Here is a 9,828-nt window from a genome sequence, read left to right as displayed (position 1 = left end):
CAGCGCGCCCGCGCATGCGCAGTGGGAGGGGGGGTAGGGCCAGCGCGCCCGCGCATGCGCAGTGGGGTGGGGGGGGCCCAGCCTGGGGGTGCCTTTTGTTCTGGTCCTCCGTGGGGCTGCCTTGAGAGCGGAATCAAGGTTGGAAAAGACCTCGGAGATCACTGAGTGCCACCAGCAGCAGCACGGCCAGCGCTGACCACGTCCGCCCATGCCACAGCCACAGGTGTTGGAGCACTCCCAGGGGTGGGCACTCCAAACCTCCCTGGGCAGCTGTGCCAAGGCCTGAGCGCCCTTTCCATGGAGGAATTTCCCCAATATCCACCCTGAGCCTCCCCTGGCCCAGCCTGAGGCCGTTCCCTCTCCTCCTGTCCCTGTTCCCTGGGAGCAGAACCCGACCCCCCCGGCTGCCCCCTCCTGTCAGGGACTTGTGCAGAGCCACAAGGTCCCGCCTGAGCCTCCTTTGCTCCGGGCTGTGCCCCTTTCCCAGCTCTCTCAGGAACTCTCCAGCCCCTTGCCAGCTCCGTTCCCTTGCCTGGACTCGCTCCAGCCCCTCCGTGTCCCTCTTGTCCCAGAGGTGCTGCCAGCACTGCAGGTGCCCCAGCAGTGCCAGCACAGGGACGGGCCCAGCGCACCCGCGCATGCGCAGTGGGGAGGGGGGGGGGGGCCAGCGCGTCCGCGCATGCGCAGTGGTGGGGGGGGGGGGGGGGGGGCGAGCGCGCCCGCGCATGCGCAGTGGGGGTGGGGGGGGCCGTCCATCTCTCCCGACCATGCGCAGTGGGGTGGGGGTAGGGCCAGCGCACCCGCGCATGCGCAGTGGGGGGTGGGGGGGGCCCAGCGCGCCCGCGCATGCGCAGTGGTGTGGGGGGGGGGTAGGGCCATCGCCCCCGCGCATGCGCAGTGGGGGTGGGGTGCCGGCCGGCGCGCCCGCGCATGCGCAGTGGGGGTGGGGGGGCCGTCCAGCTCTCCCGCGCATGCGCAGTGGGGTGGGGGTAGGGCATCGTCCCCGCGCATGCGCAGTGAGGGGTGGGGGGGGCCCAGCGCGCCCGCGCATGCGCAGTCGGGTGGGGGGGGCCCAGCCTGGGGGTGCCTTTTGTTCTGGTCCTCCGTGGGGCTGCCTTGAGAGCGGAATCAAGGTTGGAAAAGACCTCGGAGATCACTGAGTGCCACCAGCAGCAGCACGGCCAGCGCTGACCACGTCCGCCCATGCCACAGCCACAGGTGTTGGAGCACTCCCAGGGGTGGGCACTCCAAACCTCCCTGGGCAGCTGTGCCAAGGCCTGAGCGCCCTTTCCATGGAGGAATTTCCCCAATATCCACCCTGAGCCTCCCCTGGCCCAGCCTGAGGCCGTTCCCTCTCCTCCTGTCCCTGTTCCCTGGGAGCAGAACCCGACCCCCCCGGCTGCCCCCTCCTGTCAGGGACTTGTGCAGAGCCACAAGGTCCCGCCTGAGCCTCCTTTGCTCCGGGCTGTGCACCTTTCCCAGCTCTCTCAGGAACTCTCCAGCCCCTTGCCAGCTCCGTTCCCTTGCCTGGACTCGCTCCAGCCCCTCCGTGTCCCTCTTGTCCCAGAGGCGCTGCCAGCACTGCAGGTGCCCCAGTAGTGCCAGCACAGGGACGGGCCCAGCGCGCCCGCGCATGCGCAGTGGGGGTGGGGGGGGCCGTCCAGCTCTCCCGCGCATGCGCAGTGGAGATGGGGGTAGGGCCAGCACTCCCGCGCATGCGCAGTGGGGGGTGGGGGGGGGGCCCAGCGCGCCCGCGCATGCGCAGTGGTGTGGGGGGGGGGTCGGCCATCGCCCCCGCGCATGCGCAGTGGGGTGGGGGGCCGGCCGGCGCGCCCGCGCATGCGCAGTGGGGGTGGGGGGGCCGTCCAGCTCTCCCGCGCATGCGCAGTGGGGTAGGGGTAGGGCCAGCGCCCCCGCGCATGCGCAGTGGGGTGGGGGGCCGGCCAGCGCGCCCGCGCATGCGCAGTGGGAGGGGGGGTAGGGCCAGCGCGCCCGCGCATGCGCAGTGGGGTGGGGGGGGCCCAGCCTGGGGGTGCCTTTTGTTCTGGTCCTCCGTGGGGCTGCCTTGAGAGCGGAATCAAGGTTGGAAAAGACCTCGGAGATCACTGAGTGCCACCAGCAGCAGCACGGCCAGCGCTGACCACGTCCGCCCATGCCACAGCCACAGGTGTTGGAGCACTCCCAGGGGTGGGCACTCCAAACCTCCCTGGGCAGCTGTGCCAAGGCCTGAGCGCCCTTTCCATGGAGGAATTTCCCCAATATCCACCCTGAGCCTCCCGTGGCCCAGCCTGAGGCCGTTCCCTCTCCTCCTGTCCCTGTTCCCTGGGAGCAGAACCCGACCCCCCCGGCTGCCCCCTCCTGTCAGGGACTTGTGCAGAGCCACAAGGTCCCGCCTGAGCCTCCTTTGCTCCGGGCTGTGCCCCTTTCCCAGCTGTCTCAGGAACTCTCCAGCCCCTTGCCAGCTCCGTTCCGTTGCCTGGACTCGCTCCAGCCCCTCCGTGTCCCTCTTGTCCCAGAGGTGCTGCCAGCACTGCAGGTGCCCCAGCAGTGCCAGCACAGGGACGGGCCCAGCGCACCCGCGCATCCGCAGTGGGGGGGGGGGGGGGGGGGCCCAGCGCGCCCGCGCATGCGCAGTGGTGTGGGGGGGCCCAGCGCGCCCGCGCATGCGCAGTGGGGGTGGGGGGGCCGTCCAGCTCTCCCGCGCATGCGCAGTTGGGTGGAGGGCCGGCCAGCGCCCCCGCGCATGCGCAGTGGGGTGGGGGGCCGGCCAGCGCGCCCGCGCATGCGCAGTGGGAGGGGGGGTAGGGCCAGCGCGCCCGCGCATGCGCAGTGGGGTGGGGGGGGCCCAGCCTGGGGGTGCCTTTTGTTCTGGTCCTCCGTGGGGCTGCCTTGAGAGCGGAATCAAGGTTGGAAAAGACCTCGGAGATCACTGAGTGCCACCAGCAGCAGCACGGCCAGCGCTGACCACGTCCGCCCATGCCACAGCCACAGGTGTTGGAGCACTCCCAGGGGTGGGCACTCCAAACCTCCCTGGGCAGCTGTGCCAAGGCCTGAGCGCCCTTTCCATGGAGGAATTTCCCCAATATCCACCCTGAGCCTCCCCTGGCCCAGCCTGAGGCCGTTCCCTCTCCTCCTGTCCCTGTTCCCTGGGAGCAGAACCCGACCCCCCCGGCTGCCCCCTCCTGTCAGGGACTTGTGCAGAGCCACAAGGTCCCGCCTGAGCCTCCTTTGCTCCGGGCTGTGCCCCTTTCCCAGCTCTCTCAGGAACTCTCCAGCCCCTTGCCAGCTCCGTTCCCTTGCCTGGACTCGCTCCAGCCCCTCCGTGTCCCTCTTGTCCCAGAGGTGCTGCCAGCACTGCAGGTGCCCCAGCAGTGCCAGCACAGGGACGGGCCCAGCGCACCCGCGCATGCGCAGTGGGGAGGGGGGGGGGGGCCAGCGCGTCCGCGCATGCGCAGTGGTGGGGGGGGGGGGGGGGGGGCGAGCGCGCCCGCGCATGCGCAGTGGGGGTGGGGGGGGCCGTCCATCTCTCCCGACCATGCGCAGTGGGGTGGGGGTAGGGCCAGCGCACCCGCGCATGCGCAGTGGGGGGTGGGGGGGGCCCAGCGCGCCCGCGCATGCGCAGTGGTGTGGGGGGGGGGTAGGGCCATCGCCCCCGCGCATGCGCAGTGGGGGTGGGGTGCCGGCCGGCGCGCCCGCGCATGCGCAGTGGGGGTGGGGGGGCCGTCCAGCTCTCCCGCGCATGCGCAGTGGGGTGGGGGTAGGGCATCGTCCCCGCGCATGCGCAGTGAGGGGTGGGGGGGGCCCAGCGCGCCCGCGCATGCGCAGTCGGGTGGGGGGGGCCCAGCCTGGGGGTGCCTTTTGTTCTGGTCCTCCGTGGGGCTGCCTTGAGAGCGGAATCAAGGTTGGAAAAGACCTCGGAGATCACTGAGTGCCACCAGCAGCAGCACGGCCAGCGCTGACCACGTCCGCCCATGCCACAGCCACAGGTGTTGGAGCACTCCCAGGGGTGGGCACTCCAAACCTCCCTGGGCAGCTGTGCCAAGGCCTGAGCGCCCTTTCCATGGAGGAATTTCCCCAATATCCACCCTGAGCCTCCCCTGGCCCAGCCTGAGGCCGTTCCCTCTCCTCCTGTCCCTGTTCCCTGGGAGCAGAACCCGACCCCCCCGGCTGCCCCCTCCTGTCAGGGACTTGTGCAGAGCCACAAGGTCCCGCCTGAGCCTCCTTTGCTCCGGGCTGTGCACCTTTCCCAGCTCTCTCAGGAACTCTCCAGCCCCTTGCCAGCTCCGTTCCCTTGCCTGGACTCGCTCCAGCCCCTCCGTGTCCCTCTTGTCCCAGAGGCGCTGCCAGCACTGCAGGTGCCCCAGTAGTGCCAGCACAGGGACGGGCCCAGCGCGCCCGCGCATGCGCAGTGGGGGTGGGGGGGGCCGTCCAGCTCTCCCGCGCATGCGCAGTGGAGATGGGGGTAGGGCCAGCACTCCCGCGCATGCGCAGTGGGGGGTGGGGGGGGGGCCCAGCGCGCCCGCGCATGCGCAGTGGGCTGGGGGGGGGGGTCGGCCATCGCCCCCGCGCATGCGCAGTGGGGTGGGGGGCCGGCCGGCGCGCCCGCGCATGCGCAGTGGGGGTGGGGGGCCGTCCAGCTCTCTCGCGCATGCGCAGTGGGGTGGGGGGCCGGCCAGCGCCCCCGCGCATGCGCAGTGGGGTGGGGGGCCGGCCAGCGCGCCCGCGCATGCGCAGTGGGGTGGGGGTAGGGCCAGCTCTCCCGCGCATGCGCAGTGGGGTGGGGGGCCGGCCAGCGCGCCCGCGCATGCGCAGTGGGGGAGGGGGGGGGTAGGGCCAGCGCGCCCGCGCATGCGCAGTGGGGTGGGGGGGGCCCAGCCTGGGGGTGCCTTTTGTTCTGGTCCTCCGTGGGGCTGCCTTGAGAGCGGAATCAAGGTTGGAAAAGACCTCGGAGATCACTGAGTGCCACCAGCAGCAGCACGGCCAGCGCTGACCACGTCCGCCCATGCCACAGCCACAGGTGTTGGAGCACTCCCAGGGGTGGGCACTCCAAACCTCCCTGGGCAGCTGTGCCAAGGCCTGAGCGCCCTTTCCATGGAGGAATTTCCCCAATATCCACCCTGAGCCTCCCCTGGCCCAGCCTGAGGCCGTTCCCTCTCCTCCTGTCCCTGTTCCCTGGGAGCAGAACCCGACCTTCCCGGCTGCCCCCTCCTGTCAGGGACTTGTGCAGAGCCACAAGGTCCCGCCTGAGCCTCCTTTGCTCCGGGCTGTGCCCCTTTCCCAGCTCTCTCAGGAACTCTCCAGCCCCTTGCCAGCTCCGTTCCGTTGCCTGGACTCGCTCCAGCCCCTCCGTGTCCCTCTTGTCCCAGAGGTGCTGCCAGCACTGCAGGTGCCCCAGCAGTGCCAGCACAGGGACGGGCCCAGAGCACCCGCGCATGCGCAGTGGGGAGGGGGGAGGGCCCAGCGCGCCCGCGCATGCGCAGTGGTGTGGGGGGGCCCAGCGCGCCCGCGCATGCGCAGTGGGGGTGGGGGGGGGGGGGCCGTCCAGCTCTCCCGCGCATGCGCAGTGTGGTGGGGGTAGGGCCAGCACACCCGCGCATGCGCAGTGGGGGGTGGGGGGGGCCTAGCACACCCGCGCATGCGCAGTGGGCTGGGGGGGGGTCGGCCATCGCCCCCGCGCATGCGCAGTGGGGTGGGGGGCCGGCCAGCGCGCCCGCGCATGCGCAGTGGGGTGGGGATAGGGCCAGCGCGCCCGCGCATGCGCAGTGGGGTGGGGGGGGCCCAGCCTGGGGGTGCCTTTTGTTCTGGTCCTCCGTGGGGCTGCCTTGAGAGCGGAATCAAGGTTGGAAAAGACCTCGGAGATCACTGAGTGCCACCAGCAGCAGCACGGCCAGCGCTGACCACGTCCGCCCATGCCACAGCCACAGGTGTTGGAGCACTCCCAGGGGTGGGCACTCCAAACCTCCCTGGGCAGCTGTGCCAAGGCCTGAGCGCCCTTTCCATGGAGGAATTTCCCCAATATCCACCCTGAGCCTCCCCTGGCCCACCCTGAGGCCGTTCCCTCTCCTCCTGTCCCTGTTCCCTGGGAGCAGAACCCGACCCCCCCGGCTGCCCCCTCCTGTCAGGGACTTGTGCAGAGCCACAAGGTCCCGCCTGAGCTTCCTTTGCTCCGGGCTGTGCCCCTTTCCCAGCTGTCTCAGGAACTCTCCAGCCCCTTGCCAGCTCCGTTCCCTTGCCTGGACTCGCTCCAGCCCCTCCGTGTCCCTCTTGTCCCAGAGGTGCTGCCAGCACTGCAGGTGCCCCAGCAGTGCCAGCACAGGGACGGGCCCAGCGCACCCGCGCATGCGCAGTGGGGAGGGGGGGGGGGGGGGCCCAGCGCGCCCGCGCATGCGCAGTGGTGTGGGGGGGGCCCAGCGCGCCCGCGCATGCGCAGTGGGGGTGGGGGGGGCCGTCCAGCTCTCCCGCGCATGCGCAGTGAGGTGGGGGGGCCGTCCAGCGCACCCGCGCATGCGCAGTGGGGGGGGGGGGGGGCCCAGCGCGCCCGCGCATGCGCAGTGGTGTGGGGGGGGTGCCAGCGCGCCCGCGCATGCGCAGTGGGGGTGGGGGTGGGGGGGTCGGCCATCGCCCCCGCGCATGCGCAGTGGGGGTGGGGGGGCCGTCCAACTCTCCCGCGCATGCGCAGTGGGGGTGGGGGTGGGGGCCGTCCAGCTCTCCCGCGCATGCGCAGTGGGGTGGGGGGCCGGCCAGCGCCCCCGCGCATGCGCAGTGGGTTGGGGGGCCGGCCAGCGCGCCCGCGCATGCGCAGTGGGAGGGGGGGTAGGGCCAGCGCGCCCGCGCATGCGCAGTGGGGTGGGGGGCCGTCCAGCTCTCCCGCGCATGCGCAGTGGGGTGGGGGGCCGGCCAGCGCCGCCGCGCATGCGCAGTGGGGTGGGGGGCCGGCCAGCGCGCCCGCGCATGCGCAGTGGGAGGGGGGTAGGGCCAGCGCACCCGCGCATGCGCAGTGGGGTGGGGGGCCGGCCTGCGCGCCCGCGCATGCGCAGTGGGAGGGGGGTTAGGGCCAGCGCGCCCGCGCATGCGCAGTGGGGTGGGGGGGGCCCAGCCTGGGGGTGCCTTTTGTTCTGGTCCTCCGTGGGGCTGCCTTGAGAGCGGAATCAAGGTTGGAAAAGACCTCGGAGATCACTGAGTGCCACCAGCAGCAGCACGGCCAGCGCTGACCACGTCCGCCCATGCCACAGCCACAGGTGTTGGAGCACTCCCAGGGGTGGGCACTCCAAACCTCCCTGGGCAGCTGTGCCAAGGCCTGAGCGCCCTTTCCATGGAGGAATTTCCCCAATATCCACCCTGAGCCTCCCCTGGCCCAGCCTGAGGCCGTTCCCTCTCCTCCTGTCCCTGTTCCCTGGGAGCAGAACCCGACCCCCCCGGCTGCCCCCTCCTGTCAGGGACTTGTGCAGAGCCACAAGGTCCCGCCTGAGCCTCCTTTGCTCCGGGCTGTGCCCCTTTCCCAGCTCTCTCAGGAACTCTCCAGCCCCTTGCCAGCTCCGTTCCGTTGCCTGGACTCGCTCCAGCCCCTCCGTGTCCCTCTTGTCCCAGAGGTGCTGCCAGCACTGCAGGTGCCCCAGCAGTGCCAGCACAGGGACGGGCCCAGCGCACCCGCGCATGCGCAGTGGGGAGGGGGGGGGGGGGGGGCCCAGCGCGCCCGCGCATGCGCAGTGGTGTGGGGGGGGCCCAGCGCGCCCGCGCATGCGCAGTGGGGGTGGGGGGGGCCGTCCAGCTCTCCCGCGCATGCGCAGTGGGGTGGGGGTAGGGCCAGCGCACCCGCGCATGCGCAGTGGGGGGTGGAGGGGGCCCAGTGCGCCCGCGCATGCGCAGTGGTGTGGGGGGGGGGTCGGCCATCGCACCCGCGCATGCGCAGTGGGGTGGGGGTAGGGCCAGCGCCCCCGCGCATGCGCAGTGGGGTGTGGGGCCGGCCAGCGCGCCCGCGCATGCGCAGTGGGAGGGGGGGTAGGGCCAGCGCGCCCGCGCATGCGCAGTGGGGTGGGGGGGGCCCAGCCTGGGGGTGCCTTTTGTTCTGGTCCTCCGTGGGGCTGCCTTGAGAGCGGAATCAAGGTTGGAAAAGACCTCGGAGATCACTGAGTGCCACCAGCAGCAGCACGGCCAGCGCTGACCACGTCCGCCCATGCCACAGCCACAGGTGTTGGAGCACTCCCAGGGGTGGGCACTCCAAACCTCCCTGGGCAGCTGTGCCAAGGCCTGAGCGCCCTTTCCATGGAGGAATTTCCCCAATATCCACCCTGAGCCTCCCCTGGCCCAGCCTGAGGCCGTTCCCTCTCCTCCTGTCCCTGTTCCCTGGGAGCAGAACCCGACCCCCCCGGCTGCCCCCTCCTGTCAGGGACTTGTGCAGAGCCACAAGGTCCCGCCTGAGCCTCCTTTGCTCCGGGCTGTGCCCCTTTCCCAGCTCTCTCAGGAACTCTCCAGCCCCTTCCCAGCTCCGTTCCGTTGCCTGGACTCGCTCCAGCCCCTCCGTGTCCCTCTTGTCCCAGAGGTGCTGCCAGCACTGCAGGTGCCCCAGCAGTGCCAGCACAGGGACGGGCCCAGCGCACCCGCGCATGCGCAGTGGGGAGGGGGGGGGGCCCAGCGCGCCCGCGCATGCGCAGTGGTGTGGGGGGGGCCCAGCGCGCCCGCGCATGCGCAGTGGGGGTGGGGGGGGCCGTCCAGCTCTCCCGCGCATGCGCAGTGGGGTGGGGGTAGGGCCAGCACCCCCGCGCATGCGCAGTGGGGGGTGGGGGGGGCCCAGCGCGCCCGCGCATGCGCAGTGGTGTGGCGGGGAGGGGGGTCGGCCATCGCCCCCGCGCATGCGCAGTGGGGGTGGGGGGGCCGTCCAACTCTCCCGCGCATGCGCAGTGGGGTGGGGGGGCTGGCCAGCGCCCCCGCGCATGCGCAGTGGGGGGTGGGGGGGGCCCAGCGCGCCCGCGCATGCGCAGTGGTGTGGGGGGGGTGCCAGCGCGCCCGCGCATGCGCAGTGGGGGTGGGGGGGGCCGTCCAGCTCTCCCGCGCATGCGCAGTGGGGTGGGGGTAGGGCCAGAACACCCGCGCATGCGCAGTGGGGGGTGGGGGGGGCCCAGTGCGCCCGCGCATGCGCAGTGGTGTGGGGGGGGGGGTCGGCCATCGCCCCCGCGCATGCGCAGTGGGGTGGGGGGCCGGCCGGCGCGCCCGCGCATGCGCAGTGGGGGTGGGGGGGCCGTCCAGCTCTCCCGCGCATGCGCAGTGGGGTGGGGGTAGGGCCAGCGCCCCCGCGCATGCGCAGTGGGGTGGGGGGCCGGCCAGCGCGCCCGCGCATGCGCAGTGGGAGGGGGGGTAGGGCCAGCGCGCCCGCGCATGCGCAGTGGGGTGGGGGGGGCCCAGCCTGGGGGTGCCTTTTGTTCTGGTCTTCCGTGGGGCTGCCTTGAGAGCGGAATCAAGGTTGGAAAAGACCTCGGAGATCACTGAGTGCCACCAGCAGCAGCACGGCCAGCGCTGACCACGTCCGCCCATGCCACAGCCACAGGTGTTGGAGCACTCCCAGGGGTGGGCACTCCAAACCTCCCTGGGCAGCTGTGCCAAGGCCTGAGCGCCCTTTCCATGGAGGAATTTCCCCAATATCCACCCTGAGCCTCCCCTGGCCCAGCCTGAGGCCGTTCCCTCTCCTCCTGTCCCTGTTCCCTGGGAGCAGAACCCGACCCCCCCGGCTGCCCCCTCCTGTCAGGGACTTGTGCAGAGCCACAAGGTCCCACCTGAGCCTCCTTTGCTCCGGGCTGTGCACCTTTCCCAGCTCTCTCAGGAACTCTCCAGCCC

This window comes from Coloeus monedula (assembly GCF_965178545.1).
Source record: "Coloeus monedula genome assembly, contig: HAP1_SCAFFOLD_137, whole genome shotgun sequence".
Taxonomy (NCBI): Eukaryota; Metazoa; Chordata; class Aves; order Passeriformes; family Corvidae; genus Coloeus; species Coloeus monedula.
Note: the sequence above shows the minus strand (reverse complement) of the source record.